Raw genomic sequence first — 16,167 nt, 5'->3', positions numbered from 1 at the left:
GATGGCCGTCCGAGGTTCGTATTGGAGGTCGAACTCTGACAGCTCGACTGCCCATTGTAGAATTCTGCCTGCTAAATCCGTTTTCTGCAATATTCCTTTTATGTGCTGGTTAGTTCGAACCTTAATGGTGTGAGCCTGAAAGTATGGGCGGAGTCATCGAGAGGTTAGGATAAGAGTATAGGCAAATTTTTCTATTTTTTGGTAGTTCAGCTCGGATCCCTGTAGTGCTTTGCTAATGAAGTAGACGGGTTGTTGCCCTTTTTCATCTTCCCTGACTAGTGCTAAAGCTATTGCCCGGTTCCCTACTGCGAGGTATAATATGAGCGGTTCTCCTTCTCGTGGTCGAGATAGGATAGGTGGCCGTCCTAAGAATTCCTTGAAGTCTCGGAAGGCCTGTTCACATTCTATCGTCCATTCAAACTGTTTTCCCTTTCTTAAAGTAGCATAGAAGGGGAGAGATCTTATCGCAGCTCCTGCTAAGAATCGGGATAGGGCGGCTAATCTCCCGTTGAGTTGCTGTACCTCTTTGACGCAGGTTGGGCTCTTCATGTTGAGTATGGCTTGACATTTGTCTGGATTTGCTTCAATTCCCCTTTGTGTGAGCATGAAGCCTAAGAATTTGCCTGCTTTAACTGCGAAGGTGCATTTTGCAGGGTTGAGTCGCATGTTATGCTTCCTTATAGTGTCAAACACTTGAGCCAGGTCGGACAATAGTGTGTCTTCGCTTTGTGTCTTTATTAACATGTCGTCCACATAAACTTCCATGATTTTTCCGATGTGATCTGAGAAGACTTTATTTATTAGCCTTTGATAAGTAGCTCCTGCGTTCTTGAGGCCGAAAGGCATCACGATGTAGCAGTAGTTTGCCTTTGGTGTTAAGAACGAGGTCTTTTCTTGATCTGGTGGATATATGGGAATTTGGTTGTATCCTAAATATGCATCCATAAACGAGAGATATTTATATCCAGAGGAAGCATCTACCAGGGCGTCAATACTTGGGAGTGGGTATGGATCTTTTGGACAAGCTTTGTTGAGATCGGTGTAATCGGTGCACATTCGCCACTTCCCATTCGACTTTTTCACCAAGACGACGTTGGCTAGCCATAGTGGGTATTTGACTTCTCTTATAAATCCGGCTTCCAGCAGTGCTTGTACTTGTTCTTCCACAGCTTGGGATCGTTTTGGCCCGAGTTTTCTTCGCTTCTGCTGCACCGGCCGAGATCCTGGGTAGACTGCCAACTTGTGGCACATTAGCTTGGGGTCTATGCCCGGCATGTCTGCGGCTCTCCATGCGAAGAGGTCGACATTATCTCGTAAGAATTGTATCAGTAATTCTTTTGAGTCTCCTCTTAGAACCGTGCCGATATTAGTTGTTTTGTCCGAGGTGTCTCCGATCTGAACCTTCTCTACCTCACCTTCTGGGTGCGGACGGAGTTCTTCTCGTCGATGAGCTCCGCCAAGCTCAGTTGTATGAAACTCTTCTCCTTTGCCCCTGAGGTTTAAGCTCTCGTTATAACAGTGACGTGCCATCTTTTGATCTACTTTTATCGTGGCTATCCCCTCTGTAGTTGGGAATTTCATGCATAGATGTGGAGTTAAGACTATTGCGCCGAGTTGATTGAGTGTTGTCCGACCTATTAGAGCATTGTAGGCTGAACTTACGTCGACCACAATGTAGTCTATTTTGAGGGTCCTGGATTGGTTCCCTTTTCCAAAAGTAGTGTGTAGCGATACGTATCCCAGCGATTGTACCGGGGTGTCTCCTAGTCCGAACAGATTGTTCGGGTATGCTCTAAGCTCCTTTTCGTCTAAGCCGAGTTTGTCGAAGGCTGTTTTGAATAAGATATCGGCAGAACGCCCTTGGTCTACTAATGTGCGGTGTAGATTGGCGTTTGCCAGTATAATAGTGAGGACCATGGGATCGTCGTGTCCCGAGATGATGCCGGATGCGTCCTCTTTAGTGAATGTTATTGCCGGGATGTTGGGTGCTTCCTCCTTTCCCTCGACATGATATACTTCTTTGAGATATCTCTTTCAGGATGATTTGGAGATCCCACTTCCTGCGAATCCGCCGTGTATCATGTGGACATGTCTTTCTGGTGTTCGAGGTGATCGTTCAGCTCGTCCATCATCTTCGTCTCTTCGTCTCTTTCTTTGGTCATCATCTCGGGTAGCCAGAAATCGATCTAATTTTCCTTCTCTTACCAATTTTTCTATGATATTTTTCAAGTCGAAACACTCGTTGGTGGAGTGCCCTCGGACTCGATGGTATTCACAATATTCCTTCCAGTTTCCTCCTCCCCTTTTGCCTTTGAGTGGTCGCGCTGGGGGGATTTTTTCTGTGTGGCAGACTTCTTTGTACACGTCGACCAGGGATGCCTTGAGGGGAGTGTAGTTATGGTATTTTTGATTTTCTCCCCCTATCGATCTTCTTTCCTTTTAGTGTCCTTGTCTTTGTCTCGGTAGGGGGCCCCAAATTTTGAGGTTTCTCCCAACCGAGCGTTCTCTTCCATGTTGATGTATTTTTCTGCTCGCTCCTGTACTTCGTCTAAGGAAGTAGGATGCTTTTTTGATATAGATTGGCTGAAAGGTCCCTCTCGTAAGCCATTGATGAGCCCCATGATGGCGGCCTCAGTTGGTAAACTTTGTATGTCCATGCATGTTTTGTTGAATCTTTCCATGTAGTTGCGGAGGCTCTCCCGATCTCCTTGCTTGATCCCTAGTAAGTTGGGTGTGTGCTTGGCCTTATCTTTCTGGATGGAGAATCTGGCCAGGTCGTCGAAGTTTGAGATGGACTTCGGAGGTAAGTTGTCGAACCATCTGATCGCCGTTTTCGTGAGAGTCGTTGAAAAAGCTTTGCAGCGAATGGCATCTGAGGCATTGGTAAGGTACATTCTGCTTCTGAAATTGCTGAGATGATGGTTGGGATCTGTGGTGCCATCATACAAAACCATATCTGGGAGCTTGAAATCTTTTGGGATTTTGGTCTTCATGATTTCTCTGGTGAACGGATCTTGTTCTTTGTGTGAATTTTCCTCAGGAGTGGTCCGTGGAGCTTTTGATTTGAGGTCGGCCTCTAATTGCTGTAGTTTTTCTTTCAGTTCTCGACGTCGCCGTACCTCTCTTTGCAGATCTTTTCCGATCTCCCGTTGTTGCTAGGTTTCTTTCTCAAGTTGCTTTAAGTGATCTTGAAGTGCTTCTATGGCTCCCGGATTTGGTGAGTTTTTGTCCTCGTTGGATTCCGGAGTATCCTTTAGCGTAGTGTCCACGTTCTTGTGCGGTGTTCTGTTTTCCAGATCCGAGTCGTGGTCGTTGTCATGGCTGTCCGCCATGGTTTTGGGATGACTTTCAGGTTCCCCGGCAACGGTGCCAATGTTCCGAGGGTTACCTGAAACTGGAGGTCGATCTCGGATGAGATCTTCTGTACTGGTTGGAGATGACGTATCCGGTTGGCTGGTGGCGGCCGGAGCTGTTGTGTCCGACTTGTTGGACTTGCTGCACTGCTGATCCTTGGCCACCGGAGGGTGGGGGGTACCTGGAAGAGACTCCGATGCTTAAGTTAGCATGGGTATTAAACAGGTTTTTTTGTAGAATCAGAGTATGAGTTATACCTGGGTGCTCCAGTGTATTTATAGTAGTGTGGGCTGACCTTTCTGATAAGATAAGTTAGTTATCTTATCTTATCTTATCTTGTTTTGGATGAAGTCAGCTTATCTTCAAGGGAACCGCCTTTATCTCTATAGGCTGGGATTGCCTTTGGATTTGGGTCGTGTTCCTCTATTTGGGCCCTTTATTGGGCTTTCCTGTCGATTTGGCCGAGCTCTTTTAGAAGAGGTCGGGTAGTCTGACCTGAAGAGGTCGGTCGCTGTGTCGCCGATCATCCCGGGTCGGATAGCTCGACCCAGGGTATGAACAGTAACCACATTACTAACCTTAAGCAGAAAAACAAATTAAAAATCCCAAGTTGAATCCTTGGTTAGCTTAAGATAGTTATTGTGTATAATTTAAGTATGAGAAATTTTATGGGAACATGGGATGATATGAAAAAGTAGGGAATTAAATGAGTTATTTGAAAATTTGGGAAGCATGCTCATGTGAAATCAAAATAATTAAATTACCATGTGCATTGAAAAAAAAAAATATTAAGTAATTAAATAAGGGGATACAAAAAAAAAAGAGAAGAAAAATAATATTACCCCAAATGCAAAATAAAAAGAATCAATGCACATGGGACAAAATTCAAAAATAAATTTGATACATGAGCATGTAATACAAAAGTGGAAAAATTTGGGTAGCTAGGTAAAGTATTTTAAAATTGTATAAAATATGTATATGTTAGGTGAGATCTTAGACTAATCAAGGATTCACTTTATAAAGCTCACTTGGCCATACATATATCCTTACCTTTACCTCAGCCCCATTACAACCCTAAAAAGACCTCATGATGTTTGCATTGGTACATTAAATTTTTTGTTGATTGGTTAGATGAAGAACAAAGTTTAGAAAGCATGACTAGAGAAGAGTAGAGTGAATTACCCTATACACTTGAGAGTTAAAGTGATATACACTACCAGTAAGGGTTCAGTACTCAATTCTATGTTCCCTGCTTTCATGAGCTATCTTCTTACAAGTTTACTTGTCTTTTATTGTATAATTTGGATTAGTGAAATCTGATTTATGTTTGTCTTGGAGAACTTGTTCGCTTTTAACCAAGTAGGTAGAAATATTTTGCATGTAGTTGCATTCATACAGATAGGTTGCATTTCATATTAATCTACCATTCCTCTTCATCTTTATAGCTTCTCTTGAGCTTAGCATGAGGACATGCTAATGTTTAAGTGTGGGAGGTTGATAAACCACTATTTTATGGTTTATCTTGTGCTTAATTAAGTGGATTTTATTAACTCTTTACCCACTTATTCATACTATTTGCATGAGTTTACATTCTCCTTCCTGATTTTGTGCTATGATTGAAAACATGCTTCTTTGACATTATATTTGCTAATATTAATCCTCTCTTATTATCATTCGATGCCTTGATACGTGTGTTAAGTGTTTTTTGAGATTACAGGGCAGGAATGGCTTGGAGGATGGAAAGGAAGCATGCAAAAGTAGGAGGAATACAAGAAGTTGGAGAAATTGCTAAGCTGTCCAGCCTGACCTCTTCGCACTCAAACGACTATAACTTCAGCTATAGAGGTCCAAATGATGCGGTTCCAGTTGCGTTGGAAAGCTAACGTCTAGCGCTTCGATTTGATATATAATATGTCATAGTTTCCCTAACGATAGGCGATACGACCGCGTGATCCATGCGGACGCGTCACAGTGACGAAAATCAGCGTGTTTGAATTCGCAACCAGCGAATTCTGGACTGTTTCTGACCCAGTTCTCGGCCCAGAAAATACAGATTAGAGGCTATAAAGTAGAGAAATTGCATCCATTCAAAAAAACAAGCTTTCACAATTCACAATTTTAGGACTAGATGTAGTTTTTAGAGAGAGAGGTTCTCTCCTCTCTCTTAGGATTAGGATTTAGGATTTCTCTCAGTTTTAGGAGTGACTCTCAATCCCAGGTTCAATGTTCTTTTTATTTACTTTCTCAATTTAATTTATGAATATCTATGTTAGAATTGATTTCTTTATTCAATATAATTTGAGGTATTTCAGACTTATGATTGCTCTCTTTAATTTATTAATGTTCTCTGTTTATCCAAATTATTTTCAATCAAGTAGACTTTCTTCACTTTTGGCTTTGGGTGAGTCATTGGAGACACTTGAGTTATCAAACTCATTGTTGATTGAAAATTGGAATTCTTCAAGAATTGATTCGAGTTCCAATAACTCTAGCCTTTCCCAAGGAAAGACTAGGACCTGAGGAATAAAAATTAATTCATCCACTTAACTTACCTTCATAGTTAGAGGTTAACAAAGTGGGAGAAAAATCCAATTCTCATCACAATTGATAAGGATAACCAGGATAGGACTTCCAGTTATAATACCTTGCCAAAAGTTTATTTTATTATTATTATTTTATTTTTCTTATCATTCAACATACTGCTTCCTTACTTTCTAAAACCCTTAATTTACAAGACTCATAATTAATAATAAGAACATACCTCCCTGCAATTTCTTGAGAAGACGACCCGAGGTTTAAATACTCGGTTATCAATTTTAAAAGGGGTTTGTTACTTGTGACAACCAAAATATTTATATGAAAGGACTTTCGAAGGTTTAGAAACTATACTTGCAACGAGGATTTATCCGCAAATTTTTAGACCACGCAAAGGTTCCTCTCACCACTCACACAAAGAGGAATTGAGGTAAATCCGGATAAATGCCAGGCCATACTCAACATGAAGAGCCCAACTTGTGTCAAAGAAGTACAACAACTCAACGGGAGGTTGGCAGCCTTGTCCAGGTTCCTAGCGGGATCAGCGATAAGATCCCTTCCTTTCTATGCCACTCTAAGGAAAGGAAAGAACTTCGAATGGACAATGGAATGCGAGCAAGCCTTCCAGGATTTCAAAAGTTTCCTGGGACGACCACGTATCCTAACTCGACCACGAAAGGAAGAACCACTCGTATTGTACCTTGCGGAAGGAAGTCGGGCAGTAGCCTCAGCACTAGTTCGAGAGGACGACAAAGGGCAACAACCTGTATACTTCATTAGTAAAGCGCTGCAAGGATCCGAGCTGAACTACCAAAAAATAGAAAAGTTTGCCTATGCTCTCATACTGATATCTCGACAACTACGTCCGTACTTCCAGGCTCACACCATTAAGGTCCGGACCGACCAGCTCATAAAAGGGATACTGCAGAAAACAAATCTAGCAGGCAGAATTTTACAATGGGCAGTCGAGTTATCCGAGTTTGACCTCCAATATGAAGCTCGGACAGCCATCAAATCACAATACTTGGCCAACTTTATTGCAGAATTCACAGATACCCTGGAAACCCCAACATAATGGAATCTCTACGTGGACGGGTCTTCAAATAAGACTGGAAGCAGCGTAGGTGTGATAATAGAAAGCAACCAAGGAACCCAAGTTGAGCTTTCCCTCAAATTTGGGTTCCCGGCCTCAAACAACCAGGTAGAATATGAAGTGTTACTAGCTGGTTTGAAGCTGGCTAAGGAGGTTGGAGCTCAAAAACTCAACATCTTCAGCGACTCACAAGTAGTCACCTCACAGATAACAGGGAGCTACCAAGCCAAAGATCCCACCATGAAAAAGTATTTGGATAAAACCAAGGAACATCTCGGACAACTCGGGGAATATAAGATCTGCCACATACCCCGCGAACAAAATGCCCGAGCTGATACACTCTCAAAGCTAGCCAGTACCAAACCAGGGGGCAACAATAGAAGCCTCATCCAAGAAATGCTACAGAACCCATCAATCTCGGAAGCGGAAAAAGTCCTAGCTATAACAAGTCAGGATCAAGGATGGATGACCCCCATAATTAATTACCTCAAAAAAGAAACACTCCCCACAAATAAGAAGGAAGCAAAGAGGTTAAAATGGGAGGCTCAGTACTACACTATCATAAACAACACTCTATACAAAAGAGGGATTTCAATACCATTGTTAAAATGTGTGCCGACCTCTAACACAAGGGAAGTTTTAGAGGAAGTATACAGCGGCATTTGTGGCAATCATCTCGGGGCACAAGCTCTCACCAAAAAGGTACTTCGGGTGGGATTTTACTGGCCAACTCTACAAAAAGAAGCTACAGAATTTGTAAAGACATGTCCCCCTATGCCAGAATCATGCCAACTTTCACATCGCCCCGCCAGAAGAGCTCATCAGCGTAACTTCGCCTTGGCCATTTGCAAAATGGGGACTCGATCTTCTCGGACCCTTTCCCCAGGGATCAGGACAAGTCAACTTCCTCATAGTCGGAGTAGACTATTTCACAAAGTGGATTGAGGCAGAGCCCCTAGCCAATGCCACTGCTCAAAGAAGCCGGAAATTCCTATATAGGAACATTGTCACGAGGTTCGGGGTTCCATACTCCATCACCACAGACAATGGCACTCAATTCACAAATGCAGGCTTCAGGAAATTAGTAGCCGACTTGAACATAAAGCACCAATTCACCTCCGTCGAACATCCTCAAGCCAATGGGCAAGCCGAAGCTGCCAACAAATTCATATTGGCTGGGTTGAAATGGAGACTGCAAGATGCAAAGGAGCTTGGGCTGAAGAACTTTCACAGGTCCTATGGGCATATCGAACTATGCCACATTCCACCACAAACAAATCACCATTTTGATTAGCGTACGGAGTGGAGGCAATAATCCCAGTAGAGGTCGAGGAAGGCTCGCCTAGAGTAGTCCACTACAATGAAGAAGCTAACTCTCAACTTCAAAGAGAAGAACTCGACCTACTTTCGGAAATCCAAGAAAGAGCTCGGATCAGGGAAGAAGCGCTAAAGTGCTGAATGGCTTCAAGATATAATCAAAAGGTAGTGCTAAGAGGTTTCATGGAGAATGATCTCATCCTAATCCGAAATGATATTGGAACAACTCGACCCGGAGAAGGAAAGTTGGCAGCAAACTGGAAAGGACCCTACTGAGTCATAGAAGTACTTGGGAAGGGCTACTACAGACTGTACAAACTCGATGGACGAGAGCTTCCCAGATCGTGGCACGCCTGCAACCTAAGAAGGTACTATAGTTAGAGAAGGTAAAAGATCTCATCATATGATGCACTCTTTTTCCTGAAAAAGGTTTTTTAATGAGGCACCAAGTTGAGATCCAGATATTATCCGACTTAAAAGGATGAAAAAATCCAACATGTATATATTTGCACTTTCTTTTGAATAAAATATATTTTAGATATTCTACAAATTCTCAAGACACATTAATCTGAAGCATTCATCGTCCGATTATAAAGCAACAGATCGGCAGAAAGTGAAAAACAGATTCACTGCACGATCACGATAAAAGACCAATAAAGATAAAAACGCGATTCATCTAAAGGTCGACCAAAGAAAGATAGAAACCACCTTCTACAAATCGGCAAAGATGAACACAGAATAATGCAAGAAGTTATCAAAAGTGATCTGAAAAAAGAACCTGACGAGGTCTTATGGATTGCTAATAATAACTTAAAGACTGGCCGACGTTGAGAAGTTGGACCAAGTCAACCCAAGTTATCAGCAAATCCCTGGAAAGAGGTCTGGCGAACCCTATAAAAGAAGAATTGCTATAAGTTAGAAAAGATCGACGTGACGAAGTCGGTCTCCTACAAAAAATAAGTTATAAAAGTAATCCCTGAAAGAGACCTGACAAAGGTCCAAGAAAGAGGATTACAAAAAATAACTTAGAAGAGGACGACGTAAAGAAGTTGACCTCCTACAAACAACAAGTTATAAAAGTAATCCCTGAAAGAGACCTGACAAATGTCCAAGAAAGAGGATTACAAAAAATAACTTAGAAGAGGACGAGGTAAAGAAGTCGACCTCCTACAAACAACAAGTTATAAAAGTAATCCCTGAAAGAGACCTGACAAAGGTCCAAGAAAGAGGATTACAAAAAATAACTTAGAAGAAGACGACGTAAAGAAGTCGACCTCCTACAAATAACAAGTTATAAAAGTAATCCCTGAAAGAGACCTGACAAGCTCCTCAAGCTCAAGCTCCTCCTTCAAGCCCTTCATCCGATCAAACTCTTGTTTGGCATCCTCCATGAAGGCCATCTTGATGCTACTCCGAGTTATGAAGTCCAATAGCGAAGGAGAGAGGCGTCGTCAGTAGGGACGACACCATAAGGACCGATCTGCTGGTCAACAAACTCCACCGCATCAAAGTCAGGAGCGTCAAGGTTAAAAGGCTCAATTGTTTTTTGTTTTTTGTTGGGAGGAGCACCAGAAGTAGCGACAGAAGCCTGTGGAGGGTCAGCCAGATGAACTCGAGGAGTGGGGATCACCTTCTTCGGCACGGGCGGCTTCATTGGAACTTGAGAAGATCCCTCTCCCGCCACCTTGGCCGAGATATTTTGAGCAGTAGCAGCCTTCTTTGCCTTTTTGTAGGCCTTCATGGAATCATTGTTTTTTGACATCTTTGAAAATACAGAATCAACCATAGTGATGAGTTACAATCCAGAAGAAGCAAAACTAAGAAACAAGTATCGAAACAAGTCAGATAGTACCCAAAGCAGTTTGAACCAAAGACGAGTCACTCAAAAACTTTTTTGTATCAAGATGGGGTGGTTTTCCCCATAAATCTTCAAGAACAACTACAAAAGCTCGTTCAACCTCATCAAGCATCTCCCATGTATAGCGAGACACCTCACATTCTTTTTCCATTCTAAAGGAAAGGCATGCTCATCATTTTCATCAAGAAAAAAGGGGCGGGCACCCTCAATAGCACGGACTCGGAAGAAATAATTCTTAAAATCTTTAAAAGACTCATCATACATGGTAAAAATTTTATGCCACTGGGTCGACCTGAAAGAAACCCAGGAAGCTTTCTTTTTGGAAGACCCTCCGGGCTTGGCAGAAACAAAAAGATAGAGAAAAAGAGTCTGAGAAGGTGTTATGCCTAACTCTTGGCAAAGCAGCTGAAAAATCTTGATAAAACCCCAGGAATTCGGATGAAGCTGGGATGGGGCAATATTACAAGACCACAACAAATCGGTCTCGAAAGCAGTAAAAAGAAAGGTAATGTCCAACTGGCTGAAGAAATATTCATAGGCGTAGAAAAAGGGACGCTCCCCCTTGACCGAAGTAGAAAAACAAACCCTCTCATCAGAGTCGGGCGCTACAAGCTCATAATCCCTCTCCCGGGCACTGCTACCATAAATCCTACGACGTTTCCTCAGCTCTACACAAAAATCAGCGTCCACCACAGAGACACACATCAAGACAAGGGAGTCCATCCAATCAGATATCCCCTCGGGAACTTTAGAAGACATCTCTACAATGTTATTGCGAGAAGACATGAGGCCAACTAATCCTACAATAAGAAAAGAAGATGGGATTACTAAAAAACATCTCGGACGAGGGGTAAAATAACTCGACTAATATACAGAAGAACAAACAGAAAAGGAAAACCCCAAGACTCAAACCAAAGTCCTGGGGCATCCTTTGGAGGCAGTAACAAAGCAAGGTTTCGGGAAAAATCCACAGCTTACGTCCCGGCATCTCTCAAACAAGAAAAGATTTCAAATAACGGACATTTTGGAAAAGAAAGTCAGAACACAAAAAGTCACTATCTTTTTACAGTCTATCAGCAAAAAGCATCGCCAAACATCAAACATGCCAAGCGGAAATCGTCAAAGGTGCAACCTTTTCTCAAAATCAAACAAAAACCAAAACAAATATCGCAGCAAACAGGGAAAGCTATCAACAGGGCAAAAAATCAAGGGGCAATCTTCGATTAAGTGAGTAAAGATGCAGTTTTTCTGGGTATCGGACAGAAGCGACAGTAGAACATGCAAAGCCCTAGAAGCATCAAACAACAGGAAAGGCGAAAAGGTTCATGCAAAGGACGAAGAAACTCTCAGAACACACATTACAACAGCAAGCAGGCGTGACAAAAAAAGAAAGATCCAAACTTTCTCTAAGCAAAATCAAAACTTCACCACAAAACTAAAGACAAAGCAACAAAGACGAGAAGAAATTACAAATGGAACCAACCTGGAAAAAAGCAGAGCCTCAGAAGGGTTGAAGATGGAAAGACGGAATCGCCGGATTGCTGAATGACGCCGCAAAGGCAAAATGTAGGCGAAAAGCAGAAGGTGAGAGAACGAAGGGAGAAGTTACAAAGAAAGATGAAGGAGAGAAACCATTTTCTGAGTGCAGAAATTCAAAATAAAGCCAAAGGAAACGGGGCAATTAATACCAATTAATGAAGGTATTAAACCCTCGCACGTTCCCAAGAACAAAGCGCTGATATAAAAGCGCGCGCTTTTAGAAGAAAAACGTTCCACATTCAAAAAGGTTCTACAAAGGAAGGAATCGACTAAATGCTTGAGTTCGGCTTCACTAGAGAAGGACCGAAGTCAAGGACTCGACCTTAAAAAAGAAGACCGAGCTCAAGCAGGGGCACTGTTCATACCCTGGGTCGAGCTATCCGACCTGGGATGATGGGCGACAAAACGACCGACCTCTTCAGGTCAGACTATCCGACCTCTTCCTAAAAGAGCTCGGCCAAATCGACGGGAAAGCCCAAGAAAGGGCCCAACCCAAGGAATACAACCCAAATCCACAGGCCGTCCAAGCCTATAGAGATAAGGGCGGTTTCCTTGAAGATAAGCTGACCTCAACTCAAAGATAAAGATAAGATAAGATAACTAAATTATCTTATCTAGAAAGGTCACTCTACAACCACTATAAATACACTGGAGCACCCAGGTATAACTCATACTCTGATTCTACAATAAACCTGCTTAATACCCGTGCTAACTTAAGCATCGGAGTCTCTTGCAGGTACCCCCACCCTCCGGTGACCAAGGATCAGAAGTGAAGCCAGTCCAACAAGTTGGACACAATAGCTCCGGCTGCCACCAGCCAGCCGGACACGTCATCTCTGACCAGTACAAGAAGATCTAATCCGAGATTGGCGTACAGTTTCAGGTAACCCTCGGAACAGATAGCATTCTGGGCGTTTAACGCCAGGATGGTACAAGAGATAAGATTTTGTTTTTAATTCAAATCTCTTTCAAATTTTAATAATTTTTAAAAATCAAATCTTTTTCGAATCGTATCTTTTCAATCATATCTTTTCAAAATCAATTTCTTTCCATTTTCTATTTTTTTTACTATTTTCGAAAATCCTTGCTACAATTAATGATTTAATTCAAAATTTTCAAGTTGTTACTTGCCTATTAAGAAAGGATCAAATTTTAAATTCTAGAATCATATCTTTTAATTTATTGTTAGTCAAGTAATCAACTTTAATTTTAAAACTTTCTTTTTTTAATTTGATTCTCAATCATATCTTCTCAATCATATCTTCTCAATCACATCTTTTTCAAAATAATTTTCAATCATATCTTTTTGATTTCTAATTTTAAAATCTTTTTCAAAAATCACTTAACTACTTTCTCAATTCTAATTTTCGAAAATCATCAATCAATTTTTCAAAATTTCTTTTAATTATTTCAAAATCTTTTTAATTTGTTTTCGAAAATTCTTCCCCTCATCTTACATCCTTCTATTTAAGGACTAACACTCCTCCATTATCAGCAATTCAGACTCTCTCTTGATAAGTTCGAATTCTCTCCTCTCTACCTCCTTCTTCCATTCATCTTTTCCTCTGACACCTCAAGGAATCTCTATACTGTGACATAGAGGATTCCATACTTTCTTGTTCTCTTCTCTTTCATATGAGCAGGAGCAAGGACAAAGACATTCTTGCTGAAGCTGATCCTGAACCTGAAAGGACCTTGAAGAGAAAGCTAAGAGAAGCTAAAGCACAACTCTATGTAGAGGACCTAACAGAAATTTTCAAACAAGAAGAAGCCATGGCAGCCGAAAATAACAATAATGCCAACAATGCAAGGAAGGTGCTTGGTGACTTTACTGCACCTACTCCCGACTTCTATGGGAGAAGCATCTCAATCCCTGCCATTGGAGCAAACAACTTTGAGCTTAAGCCTCAATTAGTTTCTCTAATGCAACAGAATTGCAAGTTTCGTGGACTTTCATTGGAAGATCCTCATCAGTTCTTGGATGAATTCTTGCAAATCTGTGACACTGTCAAGACCAATGAGGTTGATCCCGAGGTCTACAGGCTTATGCTTTTTCCCTTTGCTGTAAGAGACAGAGCTAGAATATGGTTGGATTCACAACCTAAGGAAAAGCCTGAACTCTTGGGAAAAGCTGGTCAATGCTTTTCTGGCCAAATTCCTTCCACCTCAAATATTGAGTAAGCTAAGAGTGGAGGTCCAGGCCTTCAGACAGAAGGAAGGTGAATCCCTCTATGAAGCTTGGGAATGATACAAGCAATTGATCAAAAGGTGTCCTTCTGACATGCTTTCTGAATGGAGCATCATAGGTATCTTTTATGATGGTCTGTCTGAACTGTCCAAGATGTCATTGGACAGCTCTGCTAGAGGATCTCTTCATCTGAAGAAGACGCCTGAAGAAGCTCAAGAACTCATTGAGATGGTTGCAAATAACCAATACATGTACACTTCTGAAAGGAACCCTGTGAATAATGGGACAAATCAGAAGAAAGGAGTTCTTGAGATTAATACTCTGAATGCCATATTGGCTTAGAACAAAATATTGACTCAGCAAGTCAATATGATTTCTCAGAGTCTGTCTGGAATGCAAGCAGCAACAGGCAGTACCAAAGAAGCTTCATCTGAAGAAGAAACTTACGACCCTGAGAATCCAGCAATGGAAGAGGTGAATTACATGGGAGAACCCTATGGAAACACCTATAATCCTTCATGGAGAAATCATCCAAATCTCTCATGGAAGGATCAACAGAGGCCTCAACAAGGCTTCAACAACAGTAATGGTGGAAGAAATAGGTTTAGCAATAGCAAACCTTTTCCATCATCTTCTCAGCAACAGACAGAGAATTCTAAGTAGAGCCACTCTGACTTAGCAACCATAGTCTCTGATCTAATTAAAACCACTCAAAGTTTCATGACTGAAACAAGGTCCTCCATTAGAAATTTGGAGGCACAAGTGGGTCAGGTGAGTAAGAAAGTTACTGAACTCCCTCCTAATACTCTCCCAAGCAATACAGAAGAAAACCCAAAGAGAGAATGCAAGGCTATGAACACGTCCCACATGGCTGAATGCATAGAAGAGGGAAAGGCAGTGATTTCCACTGAGATAGACCTCAATAGATGTTCACTGGCCTCCAAGGAGTTCCCTAATAAGGAACCATGGGAATCTGAGACTCACATTGAGACCATAGAGATTCCATTGAATTTACTTCTGCCATTCATGAGCTCTGATGAGTATTCTTCCTCTGAAGAAGATGAAGATGTTACTGAAGAGCAAGTTGCTAAGTACCTTGGAGCAAGCATGAAGCTGAATGCCAAGTTATTTGGTAATGAGACTTGGGAGGATGAACCCCCCTTACTCACCAAAGAACTGGATGACTTGACTAGACAGAGATTACCTCAAAAGAGACAGGATCCTGGAAAGTTCTCAATACCTTGTACCATAAGCACCATGACCTTTGAGAAGGCTCTGTGTGACCTAGGGTCAAGCATAAATCTCATGCCTCTTTCTGTAATGGAGAAGCTAGGGATCCTTGAGGTGCAAGCTGCAAGAATCTCACTGGAGATGGCAGACAATTCAAAGAAACAGGCTTATGGACTTGTAGAGGATGTCTTGGTAAAGGTTGAAGGCCACTACATCCCTGCTGATTTCATAATCCTAGACATTGGAAAGTGTATGGATGATTCCATCATCCTTGGCAGACCCTTTCTAGCCACAGCAAAAGTTGTGATTGATGTTGACAGAGGAGAATTGGTCCTTCAAGTGAATGAGGACTCACTTGTGTTTAAAGCTTAAGGATCTCCTTCTTTAACCATGGAGAGGAAGCATGAAAAGCTTCTCTCAATGCAGAGTCAAATAGAGCCCCCACATTCAAACTCTAAGTTTGGTGTTGGGAGGTCATCATCATGCTCTGAGTATCTGTGAGGCTCCATGAGAGCCCACTGTCAAGCTATTGACATTAAAGAAGCGCTTGTTGGGAGGCAACCCAATTTTATTTTATTATATCTGTTTATTTTCTATTGTTACTTTATATTTTCTGTAGGTTGATGATCATGTGAAGTCACAAAAACAACTGAAAAAGTAAAAACAGAATGAAAAATAGTATTAAAAATAGCACACCCTAGAGGAGAAGCTTACTGGCGTTTAAACGCCAGTAAGGGTAGCAGAATGGGCGTTAAACGCCCAGTCTGCACCATTTTGGGCGTTTAACACCAGAAAGGGGGCACAGAACTGGCGTTTAACACCAGGAATGGGCACAGAGCTGCGTTTAAATGCCAGAAAGGGGAGAAAAGCTGGCATTAAACGCCAGAAATGGGCAGCAACCTGGAGTTTAATGCCAGGATTGGCAATCAAGGGGCGTTTACACGCCACATGGTGCAGGGATGAGAAATCCTTGACACCTCAGGATCTGTAGACCCCACAAGATCCCCACCTACCTCATCTCTCTCTCTCTCTCTCTTCTTCACACCTTCCCAT

Source organism: Arachis ipaensis, chromosome B02 (genome assembly GCF_000816755.2).
Source record: "Arachis ipaensis cultivar K30076 chromosome B02, Araip1.1, whole genome shotgun sequence".
Lineage (NCBI taxonomy): Eukaryota > Viridiplantae > Streptophyta > Magnoliopsida > Fabales > Fabaceae > Arachis > Arachis ipaensis.
This window is presented reverse-complemented; position numbering follows the sequence as displayed.